The sequence below is a fragment of the Acomys minous genome (genome assembly GCF_964271855.1).
Source record: "Acomys minous genome assembly, chromosome: 12".
NCBI classification, from domain to species: domain Eukaryota; kingdom Metazoa; phylum Chordata; class Mammalia; order Rodentia; family Muridae; genus Acomys; species Acomys minous.
Window position 1 is genome coordinate 100,890,935 of NC_140493.1, and position 15,518 is coordinate 100,906,452.

Consider the following 15,518-nt stretch of genomic DNA (forward strand, 5'->3'; position numbering starts at 1 on the left):
GGTCCAGCCCTAGAGTGATATAAACCATAGGTGCTGGACGATCAGGAGTTCAAGGTCAACCTTGGCTAGTTAGTGAATTTGAGGCCAACCTGGGACACGCTGCTAGCTTCATAGGCTTGTGTCTGTGTCCTGTCACTTGGAGAAGAATATAAGGCTGCAGTTGGGAACTAATGACTCTCTTGTCTATGAAAGAGGGACCAGTTTAGCTGAGCCCTAAACTGCAAGGCAGATGAGTTCCTGGTGGCGAAGCCCATCCATCCAATCCCAGAAGGGCATTTACACAGTAGCTCCTAGTTTGTCTTAAGTCTCTCTCTTATGGGAGACAGTTGGGGGGACCTTGAACTGCTCACATACCCTCTCCGATCCTTCCCCTTTGCCCAGTAGCTGTTGTCCATCTTGTACAAGGGCCGAGAGGAACCGAGAGACCAACACAGGGTTCCTCACTTTCCAGCCCATCTGGCCCACCACTATTTACAACCCTGTGACTCTTCTCTTCCAATACCCCCAACTCCTCCAGTCAGGGCCTCCAAATAACACAGGGTGTATGCCATCACTTCAGGCCCCCTTTGGTGCTCGAGAGGGTCCTACAAAAAGTTTAGTGCCCTGCAGCCACCATTGTGACATTCCTAATGTTGAGCAAGGCAGTCCACGCTGTACGAGCCGCGCTACATCTTGGACTGTGCCGAGCAGATCCTGCGGTATGTCCTAGGCTACAGCTCTGAAATGTTACTTGACAGTAATAGCATCTACCTCAGGGAGTGGCTGAGTGGCGAAGTGGATGAGGTGATCTGTTAGGCCAGCCCACAGGAAGCGCCTCCTCACTGTAACTGTCCCTAGTGGGCTATTAACCTGGAACCTTCTGCAGCCTGTCTCCTGTGCTTGCGACTCTGTCCTGCCCGTGGGGCTGCCTTTCCACCCCCCGCCCCCCATCATCTCTTCCTTGATCCTCTTCCCCTGTGAGCCGTGAAGCAAGTATTCAACTATCTTGAGGTGGGGGGAGGGGAGGGACCAGCCTGTCTGCTGGAAGTCCTTGAAGCCCTTATCAGAAGGGAACTGCTAATGACTCTGTCTCTGCTTTATGGCAGCTCTTCCCGTTCCTTTATGACCTTTTTACTGCTCCCTTGGCCCTGCAGGTTCACACAGGCTGCAGTTTGTGAGGGAAGATGGCGCCAAGGGCATCGAGGACAGAGGGGCTGTGCTGGTGGGTGTGGCTTATAAGCCTCAGACTCACTGCAGGAAAGCTCAGCCCACAAAGCTCTGTGGTTATACTGGGCTCTGCCTGGGACCACCCTTACACAGCTGCATTTGATCGCCATGCCCAGGGCTCCAGGTAGCTTCCTAGATCGAGCCTAATGCTATCCATGTCTCTAGTCACCGTTTCCAGAGCCAGCAACTATTGCTACTGTATTATTCCCATACCCTGGTCTGCCCCTGCAGGAACCGTGAGAAGGTTAAAGGTCATCGTATATAGGTAACCCTTTTCACAAAACAATTATTGGTCCTCATTGCTATTTTATGGGCTGAGAAATGAATGCTTAAGAGGCCATACAACTAGGCTTGGGTTGAACTCAGTTGGGGTGTTGCTTGCTTAGCATCAACAAAGCCCCCCACCCCCCCACCCCCCCACCCCCACCCCACCCCGGGGCTCCAAACTTACCTAGCACAGGATAAACCTTGCGATAGGAATACATTTGCAATCCCAACACCCAGGAGGTGAGGCAGGAAAATCAGAAGTTCAAGGTCATCCTCAGCTAAATCATAACTCAAGACCATTCTAGGATACATGAGACCTGTCTCAAAAACATAACAGCAACAGCAACAGCAACAATACAAATGGAGATACCACTTAATGCAACACAAAGGCATGCACATGCTTATAATTCTGTGTTGTTTTCAGGGAAGAGAGATGACAAAGGGAAAAAAAAATCTTCAAATTCAGCACAGACACAACTTGGTTCTAGCCTGGAATATTTGTCACCTGAAACCAGGTCCATCCCGAATACAGAACCTAAGCATGCTGAGAACTCAAAGGCCTCCTCCACGGTCACTGCTGCAAGCCTTGGGGGTGAGAGTGGTGCTTCAGGGGGCTGCAGCGCCCGCCCTTTCCTTAGAAGACAGGCAGAAAGATAAAACAGAAGCCAAGAGCTTTCCCTGTCTTAGGAAGCCATTTGTCAGCAGGGAGCTGGGAATTTACTGCTTTCAAAAATGTAATTCCCAGGTGGGTGTGTAAGTGCAGGCCTTTGGTCCCAGCACTCAGGCAGATCTCTGGGTTCGAGACTAGCCTTATCTACAGAGCAAGTTCCAGAACAGCCAGGGCTATACAGCAAAACCTTGTCTTAAAAGGAAGAACAAAAAAAGAGAGAAAGGAGAGAGAGAGAGAGAGAGAGAGAGAGAGAGAGAGAGAGAGAGAGAACAGAGGGAGAGAGTCCCTTGGAGCATTGAAGTCCATTTGGACGTCCCCATCATCCTGTTCAAGCAACCCTTATTTTATCCCCACTTTAAAATGAAGGGAGGGAGTTTTTTGTTGGTTGGTTGGTTGGTTTGGTGTTTTTTTGAAATGGGGTTTCTCTGTGTAGCCAAGGCTGTCCTGGCTTCCCTTTTTAGACCAGGCTGGCCTCGAACTCACAGCAATCTGCCTGCCTCTGCCTCCTGAGGCTGGGAAGGAGGTTTTAAGCAGTACCCTCCTACCCCTGCCCACCAAAACCAAAACCCGACCAACCAACCAAACAAACAACCAAAAGACATGGAAGGAAGACTCCTAGTGGAAAACAGGACTCTCCCAGATGACTCCCTTAGTTTTTGCTGTTTTTTTTCTCGAAGATGGCTAACCCTACCCTTAATGTTCCCAGAGCACCAGCTGGGCCCCAAGCACCTCACTGTGGCACCTCATTTAACACCAACAGCTGTGCTCCGAGCATTTTGCATCCAGAGAAACTAAGGCTTTGAGGAATGACGGCTCCGCACAGGGGGCCAGTTTATTTTTCCTTTCAGCGTCTCCATGCATAACCCCTGAGCCTCTTTCCTGGATGCGTAATTAAATTTTCGTTTTTGCCAGGTGTGGTGGTGCCAAGTGGTGGCTGAGGCAGGAGGATCTTGAGTTCTTCATCTCAACAATGGAAAGAAGGAAAGGAAGGGAAGGGAGGAGGGAGAGATGGGGGAGACCACCTCCTGGGCACACATTCTTGAAACCAGTGGTTCTCAACCTTCCTAATGCTGCAACCCTCTAATACAGTTCCTAGCGCTGTGGCGGACGCCTCCCCCACCCCCCCTTAGACCCACCCCCCACCACACACACACACACACACACACACACACACACACACACACACACACACACACCAACATTGGCCACTGGGTTATTGATGTCCTCCTTTCTGCCCTCACCCAAGTGGCTGCATTTACCCATCTGTACCAGATAGATGCAGGCCTGGCACCCACAGCATCAAACAGCCACTTTCCTCCCAGCCCCATAGACTCCCTGGGAAATGGCCACGCCTATCTTTGGCGGAACCACCAGCGCAAGAATGTGCAGGTCTCCATCCGGGGTTTAAGGTGGACACGTTTTTTTTTTTTCACCTAGGCGCTCAGAGGAGGGGACCCCCCCCCTAGGGATTGTAGGGGGAGCCTGGGGGAGTCAGGAAGCCTGCTTTTGTTAGGATAGAAAAACGGCAAGACTCTCGGGTTAGGGAAGGTCAGGTCAGTGAAAGATGAGCCGGGTTTGGGTGAGGCAGGTGCATGACCTACACGAAGTGGGTGGCCGCCAGAGAAAGCGGAAATGGACAAAAGACGTCCAACATCGCAACCAGGGTCACACTCTCTCCCCGGGTGGTGGGGCTTTACTATCAAGCATCTTCCTCAGCCTTGCCCTCTGGAAGTGATCCAACAGCTGGGGATGTTCCCAGGGTGCCCTCTGAGTATACAGCACCTGGTCACAGGGCCAGGCAGCCGTCTGACACCTGGGCCTCTCACCTCGGAACCTCAGGAAAGTCCTGCAGACTCGGAGGCCACCCTGGAATAAACACGCCCCCCAGGGAGGAAGCTTTCTCGCCACACCCCCAGTGCCCCTGTGAAAAGTTCTTTAAGACTGTGGCCCGAGGGCCATGAGTTCCTGGCAAAATATTAATTTTAAATAACTTTAAATCGTCTGAGGTGTGAACTAAAGAGAGGTTCCTGGTTTCATCAGGAGGGCAGCGTTGGCGTACTGAACACGTCAATTTCGAAATCCGCAGAAAGAGTCCGCCCAGGTGAAAGGGAGCCAGTACCCTAGCTAAGCTTGCCTTGCTCCCTCACCTTCCTAGGCGGTTGGGCTCCAGAATTCCTTTCCCCGAAAAGCTGGGCACACTTGCTCATGTCACTTAATTTCCCCCCAACATCCTTTTAATGCTGTGATGACTCGCTGAACAGGGCTTTGTAGTTCCAATAAGTTTAAAAAAATTTTTTTGCCCTAAAGTTATCTGTGAAAGTATTTCCCGCCCCCTTCCCCCCCTCCAGGAAGCACAGGACGCTGGGCTCAGAGCATATATTTTATTTTGTTTGTGAAGCTAACGTCTTTGCTGAGAAAAACCATTATCTTGGGACGACTTCTTCTCCTGTTCAGAGTACACAGTCTAAAGGAACGTTCTCTTCTAAAAAAAATCGTCACATGACAAAGTTCCTCAAAGTCCCCTGAGCCACTCTGCTCCACTCATCGGTTTTACCTGGCACCGGGGAAGTTGCTTTCCTGTATCACCGCAAGCATTAGCTCCGCCCCCATTCCCCCACTGCCCTACTCTCCCTTTAAGGCAGAGATATGCTCCTAGCCTCTTTTGTTGAGGTCCAGCATCCCTCCAGTGGGAAGGTCAGTTTCCCTCCTTGACATCTGCCAGGAGTAGCTGACTAACAGTGCCAGCCTTCGGAGACAGTAAGTTCTACTGTCCATTTAGAGTGGCTGGGAGAGCAACTTAGGCAGAGGTGGGGTTTGAAAGTGATCCCACCCGCTCCTGTAATCAGAGCAATCTCATAATGACTCGGTTTTCTTTTCATAATCTCTTTAGAGAGTTTTGATATATTTTATAGAGGCCCAGAAGCCTTTGAAGAGCTTCAAACACGCTCTAATTGTTGCCAGGTCACACTGCACCCCCCCCCTCTTTCTTATCTAATAAAGTACAGGAAGGGTTCACGCCCCCAGCGTGCCTTGCAACCTGGTTCTTAGCTTTTGCAAGATGAGCTGACAGGGCACAAGCCTTATCAGAGAGATCTGAGTTTGCCGCTCCCCTCCCCTAGGGTTGGGTCTTAATCTGTGGCTTCAGAATCTGGGTTTGGCATGCATGCTCAGGGTTTCCTGTGAGGCTGGGCCTGCGGGGAACATCTCAGGCCTGGCTGGGGACTGGCTTCAGAGCCTTCACCTGGTGTGAGTGCAGCCTCATAATCCCAGTGACTATACTGCAGGTAGAATTTACCGTTTTGAGCAAGACACAGTGAGGCATGCTGTTAATCCCAGCACTCAAGAATCAGAGTCCTGATGAATCTCTGAGTTCGAGGCCAGTTTGGTCTACAGAGAGTTCAAGGCCAGCCAGGGCTATACAGTGCGAGTGTTAAAAAAAAAAAAAAAAGCTTTTTCACAATCTTATCAACCTAATCCCATCATTTCTATTTACTAGGAAACAGCCAATAATTCCCACCTGTGACCACAGGAAGGAAACTTCATAGGACTTGCATGCTAAGAAGCAGGGATCCTAGAAAAAACCTAGGATGGAGCCTAAGGAGCAGCCACCAAAGGCTCAGCTTCGGCAGCCCCCAGCCCCCCACCCCCACTGTTTAATACTATCCCAGCCAGAGGCCAGCATCAGTTCTCACTGGCTGTTGCATAGCGTTCACCAAGCTGGCAAATAGTTCCCATAATGCTCTTGTCCACAATCTACTTCTATCATTGCTTGAACCCTATGCCTGGCACTTAGTTAAGAATCCAAATTCAGAGCTGGGCATGGTGGCGCACACCTTTAATCCCAGCCCTCGGGAGGCAGAGGCAGGCGGATCGTTGTGAATTTGAGGCCAGCCTGATCTACAAAGCAAATCTGCTACACAGAGACACCCTGTCTTAAAAATAAATAAATAAATAAATAGGTAAATAAATAAATAAATAAATAAATAAATAAATCCAAGTTCATAACGCATGGTCTGTGGCCTGAGAGTGGCCCCAGCTGAGTAGATAGGACAGAAAAGTACAGGGCCCAAGTACTGTAAGAGTTTAGAGGGGCCGGGCGTTGGTGGCACACACCTTTAATCCCAGCACTTGGGAGGCGGAGGCAGGTGGATCTCCATGAGTTTGAGGCCAACCTGGACTACAGAGCAAGTTCCAGGACAGCCAGAGCTACACAGAGAAACCCTGTCTTGAAAATAAATAATAAAAAAGAAAAAGAAAAAGAAAAGAGTTTAGAGGGCACGTGCCACTCCACGCCCAGGGACACCAGTCCCGGACATGAATGAAGAAGCTGAAGAGTGGCTGGCCACTCAGAGGATCTTGAAAAAGAGGACAGAGGGAGAAGATATGAGCCACCATGTGGAGCTGTATGTGGTGAGGGTGGGGAAACTGGAGATTGCTCCAAAGGCCGTGTCACGGGCCGCATTCAGGTGCTGGGGCCTTATATAACAGCTGTGCATTCAGCTGTGCATGGGCAGTCGGGATAGGATTTGAAGCCAAGGACTGACAAGGCCAGCTCTGGGTTATAGGATGCGTGCTCTGATAGCAATATGGAGCGGGTACGGAGAACACTTAGAAGCTGTTGCTGTCCAGGCTAGAGCTGTTGAGAGCCATGGGAGTGGCTGTGAGTTTGGGAAGGAGTGATGGGAGGGGTTTTTTTTTTAGCATGTGGAATCAACAGCACTAGGAGAACGAGGGCAGTGTCTGAAGGAGAAAGACCCGGGCCAGGTGTGTAATGTAGACCGCTGGGGACTGCAAGGCCACTGCCTTCCAGAAAGATGTCTGTCTCCAATGAGGGACGGCAGTGGCGCAGTGGCATTGGGTTTGTTATGTTCCTACCACACCTGGTTTATGAACTATTAAGTGTTTGTTTGTTTGTTTGTTTGTTTGTTTTCAAGACAGGGTTTCTGTAGCCTTGCCTGCCTCTGCCTCCCTGAGTTCTGTGATTAAAGGCACGCTCACCACCACTCCTGGCTCCAGTATTAAGTATTAAACCCCAGGCCTCCTGCATGCTGGGCAAGTGCTGTACTAACTGAACTACACCCTGAACCCAGTTCTGGGTTAATTAAGTATGTTAAACTGGAGAGAGATCTATGGCAAGTTTAGCAAGATGAGGAGCTAAGACCATGAAAGAGGCCAGCGTTACAACTTTTGGAGACCCTGGTCCACAGACACCTCAAAATATTCCCTGGAGAAGATGCTCAGGGACAGAGGCCCCAGCAAAAGGAAGATAATTGTCCTGTAGGCTCCATGCTCTCTCTCTCTCTCTCTCTCTCTCTCTCTCTCTCTCTCTCATTGCTGGGTGGTACACACCTTTAATCTTAGCACTTGGAAGGCAGAGGCAGGTGGATCTCTGTGAGTTCCAGGCCAGCCTGGCCTACAGATGGAGTTCCAGGACAGCCAACTCTGTCTCAACAAATAAACAAAAGACACTCTCACTATCTGGGACTGCTGTGTAGACCAGGCTGGCCTTGAACTCACAGAAAAGTCCGCCCCTGCCTCTGCCTCCTGAGGCCTGTGCCACCATACTTAGCCAGATTTTTTTTTTAAACCAGCTTTGAAATAGTTTGCTTACGAGAGAGATTCTAATGGGCTGATCAGACTGAGAGAGGGAAGACAGTGTAGACGGCCAGTGTGGACTCCTTCCTTGAAAGGAGCTTGTCAAAGCTTTCTTCTACCTGAGTGCATTAAAACCAGTCAGGTGAGGGGTGGGGGCGCACCTTCAGCATTGCCAGGTTATATAATAAGGCAGAACACTTGGTGAGCTGATGTAAAGATGTTTCTGCAACATGGAACAACATCTAGAAGGTTCTAGAGTAAGCTGGAATTCTGTATAGCTGGCTGCCCTGTATGACAAATCCTTCAGCATCTCAGGGAAGACAGTCCACCAGCATGCCACAGCATTCACAGCGAATCCTCCCCTATGTCTCCCAGGCACAGGATGGGAGGAACGGGGCTGGGCATCAAGACCTTCAAGAAACTAAATAGCTTTGATGTGGACGTGACAATCCTGGGCAAATCTCTTCTCCTTTAAATAATTTGTCCCCCCCCCCCCGCCTTTTTTTTAAGTGAAGGGTTGGATTAGATGATGACTGAAGAGCCGCTGGAGCTGGAAAAGTCTTTTATTTTATGGTGTAGTGGGTATACTTGTATGCATGGGCAGACCTGATGGAGATCAGAGCTTGACATCAGGCATACTCCTCAGTTGCTCGGCACCTTTTTTGAGGCAGGGAAGCTGGAGATCACCAATTAGGCTAGCGTGTGCTGGTCAGAAGTTTGCTAGTTTTACAGGTGCACTGCCATGCCCAGCCCTTTTTTTCTTGTAAATTACATGTAGTGTGTGTGTGTGTGTGTGTGTGTGTGTGTGTGTGTGTGTGTGTGTGTAGGACAACTTGTACAGGATCGCAAGTGGGTCCTATACATAGAACTCAGGTTGTCAGGCTTGGGGACAGGCACTTTTACCTACTGAGCTCGGTCACCCACTCATACCAGGCTTTTTATGGATGGTACTGGGTCCTCATGCTTGTGTGACAGCTGTGTTACCAGTTAAACCATCTCCTCAGCCCTGATTAGTTGTTGATATTGTTTCTTAGTACTGGACAGAATAGTCCTGAAAGATGGCAGAAAGGTAAAAGCTTGTACATAAGTTACTTGCCCATTTTCTCCGTGGAATGTTCTAGCAGGGAGGGCAGGGCAATGGAAGCACCAGCTAGTACTCTGGGTGGGGGCGGGGCAGCTGCTCCTTTTACTTTATTCACTCTCTTTGATTCCTGTTCATAGGAAGATGTCATTCTTCTCCCAAAGGTGTGTTTCCTAGGTGGCTTCAAACTCAGTTAAGTTGACTATGAGGATTAACCACTGCTGTCTCCTTTGGTTTTTCGACTGGGTCCCCTGTGGTCAGTGTTGTAGGGCACTATTGACTCCTATATGGAGAGTACTTTTGTTCAGAGGTTGGACAGTGTCAGGGTTTAAATTGGAAATGTCCTAGCTCCCCAGCTGGTTCCCCATTTTGGGGAGGCTGTGGAACCTTTAAGAGTGGGGCATAAACTGGGTGTGGCGGCACACGCCTTTAATCCCAGCACCTAGGAGGCAGAGGCAGGCGGATCACTCTGAGTTCGAGGCAAGCCTGGTCTACAAATGGAGTCCAGGACAGCCAAGGCTAACACAGAGAGACCCTGTCTTGAAAAACAAAACAAAAACCACTGGCCGCTCTTCTAGAGGATCTGAGTTCAATTTCCAGCACCTACCTGGTAGCTAACAACCATCTATAATAGAATCTGATGCCTTCTTCTGGCCTTTGTTGGCACCAGAAATGCATACAGGCAAACGAGGTTTAAGAATAAAATTAAAATAAAATTCTTGAGAATTGAAAGAGAGTTTTGAATGCATACTATGTGGCAACCTTGTGTACGTAGTAAGTGCTTATTGCAAGCCTCCTGTGGAACATCTGTCTCTCTTGAGCTGAACAAATAAATGGCATCCAGAGTGGTGAGCAGCCTACAGTCTAGGTAGGTTACCTAGGCAATAGTGAGCCTCACCTCCCTCTTCCCCTTCTCAACAAAAGAACACTGTGCAAGGTGGCACTTTTCCCCGAGAAAGGAGAAGGAGAAGCCAGTGTCTGTGAATCTCAGCAGCTCCAGTCCCAGCTGGCGTGACTTCCACTCCACAATGGTTTTTCTGAAAGCTGACAAGGGTCAGAGATCTGGCCGGATGCCTCCCACTAAGCCTTTAGCCTTGTTTTCTGGTGTTCTAGGATTTCAGCCCAGGACAGAATTCCAGAAAAAAGACCCGGCCCTGCTCTATTAAACATAAGCCAAGTGGACTGTCTATCCTCTGTAAGGTTTTACTTTAAAGGGGGGGCAGGCCAGTGAGCATGTGCAGAAATACATCACCTTGCTTTCCAGTTTCCAGGCAACCATGCAGGATTACAACGAGTCACATGATAATGCCACCGGCCAGGGAGAAGAGGAAAATGGCAAACTGCTGTCTTGAGAAAGGGGCTGGGAATAAACGAAGGCGGCCTTTGGGTGTTCCACTAGTCACGTTAGCCACAGAGCAGAGCAGAGCCTTCCTGCTTCTCAGCACTTGCTCATCCTCCGGCTGGATGGAAAGTGTTCCTATATACATGGGGTTGGGTGAAGAACGGGACAGGGCAGGGGTGAGATGCTAGAGATGGTGGAGGCTGTTGTTGGCCTCAGGTGACCCTAACACCTGCTCTGAAGCCCAGCTCCCAGAGGAGTGGTTACTGAGACATGCAAACCCCAAGGGACTCCCCAGGCTGCACTTCCACTGCCCCCAGCGCTGAGATAATGAAGGAGCAGGAGAACTCTCTGGTTTAAATGCAGCCTGTGCTGACTGTGGGTGGCTGAGGGGCAGTGAGGGGTCAGTGGGGACATGGAGGGAGGAAAACCTCCCATGAAGCCCCAGGATCCCACTTCCTTTCTGAAAGCCTCTTTTCTGAACCTTGTTTATTTTGACTTGGGATGGCTTGATGATTCTATGTCCCCCCCTCCCCAGTGTGTGTGTGTGGGGGGGGGGTAGGGGTGAGGGTGGTGGTGTCAGGAGTAGGGATGGGGGATGGAACGCATGTGTACACCCCTGGCTGTTTGCACTGTAGCTGCTTCTAAGGCAGTTCAAGCCTCTCTCTATACTTGTTACAGTAACAACACCTCTGTGGCCCAAGGACCTCCAGGATGCACAGTTCTGACTGGCTGGGGTTGATTAAGGAGGTGGGTGGGTGGGTGTGGCTTTGGCCCAGGGTTCCGTGTACCATCTCAGAGCTGGAAGGCAGGGAGAACTTAGAGCCACCCAGTTTTCCTTACACCTAGTACTCTTGTCTCAAGATCCAGATGCATCATGGGACTACAGTCTCTGTGGTCTTCCTGGGAAGAACCACATTTTACAGCCAGGAATTCTGGCTTTATATAGGTTGTCTTCCTGGTTGCAGGGCAAGCTAGGTGCATTGAGCATGGACACAACAGTCTAGGCTGTTGAGTTTGAGGCTTGAGCCGTGAAAGGTCTTTTGTCCTTTCCCGCAGGCCCAGTTCCTTCCCTTTGGACAGCCGTGTTTCTCACCTGTTCCAAAGTCCCAAACTCCGATTGATGGCCCTTCTTCATCCATTTGTAGGTTAAACAAGAAAGTAAAAACAAAATGAGTGCATTGAGAGCCGAACCCCTGCACAGCATGATCAAGTGGGGTGTGGGGGTGTGGTATGGGGGTATGAGGGTGTGGGGGTGGGGGTTCTGCTCACTTCTCTCCTCTTTTCCCATCACTTTTCTGTGGGTTTTGTTGTTATTTTGGTTTTGCTTTGCTTTTGAGTCTTACTAGGCCAGGCTGGCTTTAAATTCACTGTGTTGATCTTGGAATTCTCATTTTATTGGTTCTACCTCTGGGGTGACAAAGCCCATGTGTCCCCAAGGCTGGTCTATGTGGTGCAGTGGTAGGGGGCAGAACCCAGGATTTTCCAGGTAAGAACTTAAGCAGGCTATAACCTCACTTCCACGTACGCCCACGAGGATGAAACCTGTACTAGCTAATCCATGAGCAAACAGTCTACAGCAAAAGACGAATAAATAAATATTCTGGGCTTGCAGCATTTTTTTTTTTAAAGAGCTATGCCTTGTAAACATTTTGGAGGGAAGGAATTCAGAGGTGACAGTTCCTTGTAGCTCTCTGGCCACAGCAAGAACTGCAAGCCAGCAGAGTGCCCCCCCACCCCCAATACAAAAGTATAAAAGGTGAACTTTTATACTTTAACATTGCATGTGTGGGGGAGGCATTCCACGGCTGTTTAATACGTAACATATAGGATATGGCAGGCTTTTGACGCAGTGTGGTAGGCACGGAATTTGTTGGGGAACTGAGGGTGCCCCCTGATTACAAGCAGGTCTGTGGAGACAAATTCACACCCTCACCTTCACACAAACACAACTGCAAATCCTCCACAAACTATTTCTATATTAATGCAAACAGATCTGGGAGCGCGCCCATACACACACACACACACACACACACACACACACACACACACACACGTGCCATGCCTTCAAGGTCCCAGCCAGAGCAAGCCCTAAGAATTGGCCAGCGGATCTCAGGGCTACATCATCTTCCAGAAAGGCCCTCCAAGTCCAAATTCTCAGGGAAACTTGAATAAAGGTAGGAAAGTATTAGGGGTGGGGGGCGCTCTGCTGGCTTGCAGTTCTTGTGATGGCCAGAGAGCTACAAGGACTGGCATTCCAGAGCCTGAGAGTGCAAGGGCAGCAGGGGGAGGAGGCGTGAGCAAAGAGGCCAGAGAACTTGAAAGATGAAATCAGAACTCTACCCGAGAATGCCCCGAGGCCGCCAGCAGCCGGCGGGAGGCGGACTAGGGCCAAGGAAGGGTTAACGCAGGAGCGGAGTGTGCGACAGGGGCCGGGCCGGGGCGGGGCAGAGCGGGCGCGCGCTGTCCCTTTAAGGCGGGCCGCGCGGGCCGGCCGAGCGCCGCTGTGATTGGCGCGGCGGGATCACTGGCTCCGGGAGCCCGGCCCGGGGGAGTCGGCTGGAGCCGGCTGCGCTTTGATAAGGTCCTGGCAACTCAGTAACGGCCCGAGAACCGGGAAATAAAAATAAGCCCCCGATCGCGATGGATTCCGGGGCCACCTGGAGGCCGAGGCGCCCGCCTCCCCAGCGGAGAGCTCTGCTGTAAAAGGTGGGGTCGGAGGCTCTGTCCTGGCGCAGCCACTTCTAAGAAAGCTCCGCGGGGCCGGGGGCGGCTGGCAGCTGGGCGCGAGGCCACAGGAGGGGGTGGCCGGGCGCAGGCCAGGAGTGGTAGAGGGGTGTGGGCTGCAGGGCCCCCCAAAGGGGCATAAGAGCGCTCTGGGCTGGCCCGGGTGCGGCTCTCGTACCTCCCTTCCAGGACCGTGCGCTCGGCTCGCGCCTTTGAAGTGCACAGTTAAATCCACAGCGCAGTTTTTGTTGGAAGCGCCCGGAGGACATTTGGTGCGCCTAGTGACTGCTGGAAACAGGACCTGGGTTGAAAGCCGGTCGGGCGGGGGCCGGAGGGGCCGGGGGCGGCCGCGGTGGGGGCGGAGGCCCACTCGGATCTTTTGCATAAAAGGGGCAGCGGGGCGCACTCTCCCCTCCCCGGCGCGGAGCTCGCTCTCGCCTAGGGATCGTTGTTTTCCGCACACCCCCTCCTCCGCCTCCTCGAGACTCCTCATGTTCCCCATGCCCGGGCGGGCCCGGGGGGGCCCCGGGGCTGCCTCTGCGAGACCAGCGGGGGACCCAGGTCGGGGCCCTGCCCGCGGCGCCTGCGAGGTCTCGGCACGGAGTGCGCCAGCGGATCAATGGTGAGTGCGGAGGCCGCGGCGGTCGGGCGGCCGGCGCGCTTTGATGTGCGGGGCGGCGCTTTGAAGTTGGCAGGCCGGCTATTTCGGGGCGCGCTCCGGGCCGGCGCGGAGGGGAAGCGGCGGGCTCGGCGCCCAGAGCTCCGGGGGGTTTGGCCCGGCGTCCAGCGCGCGGTGAGCCGGAGTCCCCTCCCCAGCGCGGGGTCCGGGGTGGCGGGGGGCCAGTCGGGGAGACTTCTCCAAGTGGCGTCGGGGGCGGAGGCGGAGACGGGCTGCTCGCCCTCGGGGGTCCAGTCGCCGTGGGTGTGGATGAGTCGGGGTGTGCGTATGCACGCGAGTGCTTTTGGAAGGTGGGATGAAAGGGTGGCGGCGCCCCCCGCTTGCCCTCCCCGCTCCTCCCCCGCCCCCTCCCTTTTCTCTCCCCCTCCCAACTGCGGGTCCGCGCTTAGGTGCCCGGAGCGCTGGCGGAGGCTCAGTCTCCGCTCAGGACCGGCCCGAGCCCTGGGCGCTCGCGTCCCCCGCGTTCCTCCACGCCGCCCCTTTTGCGGAGAGGCCGAGACTCCTCGCGTCGCCATTTCTGGACTAGGCGGTTGCTTTCTGTGCCTTTTTCTGCGGGAGCCTCTGCGAGGCTTGACGCCGGGTGGTTACCCCATCCATGCTCTGGGGTCTCCGGCCTCGTTCCTAGTGGAGGAAGCGCCGGGACTCTGAAGGCGTTCGTTTGCAGTTGGGCCGGGGAGGGACGGGACCCGAGGGGCTCAGAGGAGATGAGAGCTTGGCTTTGGCGGCCTTCATCTTCCAGGTAACGGCGCGGCGCCACCTCCCCTGCGCCGGGGAGCGCTACACTACCACTTCGGGTTTGTGTCCAGCCTGTCGGCCAAGGAGGTTCGGGACTGGGGTGGGGTGCATCCACTCAGACCAGGGTATCAGGCATCTGGCCGGGCGTTCCTCCCTGTTCCCCGACTCTCCCCCCGCTCTCCTTAGTTTGATCCTTCTCTGGCTAGGAAGAGCAGCTTGTTTATTGGTTAGATAAGACTTCTTTTGGAGAAAGAATGGTTTGAGATCAGTGTAGTTTGGGATTCTTGGCATAGGCAGTAGTAGCGTGAGACGCCTTCTGATCCGGTTTTGTTGGGTTTGCGGCTCCAGGGGGTGCATTGGGGGAGCCGGGGGCGGCGGGTCTCGAGGTTTCTCTTCTCTCTTTCAAAGTTTGAAGATCAAAGCTTCTTACTTAGTGAACTGGTTTCTGCTTTGAGGAAGCGAAGAAGACATGAGGTGTAGACTGAACCACGTTCTTGGTAGAGAGTCTTGAGCATAGGCAACATTTCCACCTGGGATCTGGGGGGGTGTCTGCCGAATCTGGGAGCCCCCCCCCCTCCAGCCCCTTCCCGCCGATGCTGGGCGGGCTTTTTTCAGGCAAGGATCGTCTGTAAGAAGTGGGACGAGGGAGCGCAGAGGGAGGAGTGGGAGGGGGCAATGGGAACCAGATGCCGGGGAAGGGCACTTTGAGAGCTCGAGTTATCTGTGCAGAGCAGACTGGGGAAGTTTACTGAAATTGGTTTCACCTGCACCTAGCCGGGCGGCTGGCTTGCGCGTTCTGCTTGTCGTGGGAGGGGGTCCGGCTGGGCTACCCTGAATGAGTGTCCCTGGGCCCCGCAGATGTGGGGAAGGTTATGTCTTACACCTTTTGCGTCCCTCTCCTTCTGCCTCACCTTCCCCCTCCCATTCTTCACCCCCCCCCCGAAAAAAAAAGTGTGTGTGGAGCTCAGATTTCGCCTTTGAAAAAGCTGCGTCGGATACTTGAGATGAGCACCTCGCGGATAGCTGTGCTGCTTGATTTGAATTTGAGGAGTTGAAAAGCCTGTTTACTTTCTTGCTTTGATGTTGGGTAGATCTGGTTTTGATTAGATCAATACCCTTTTCTCTCTCCCACCTCCCCCCCTTCCTTTTCTTTCCAGAGAGGAGGCTCACATGAGCCCCTGCTGACTTGAGAGAGACCAAGCCGATTGCTGAGAGGAAC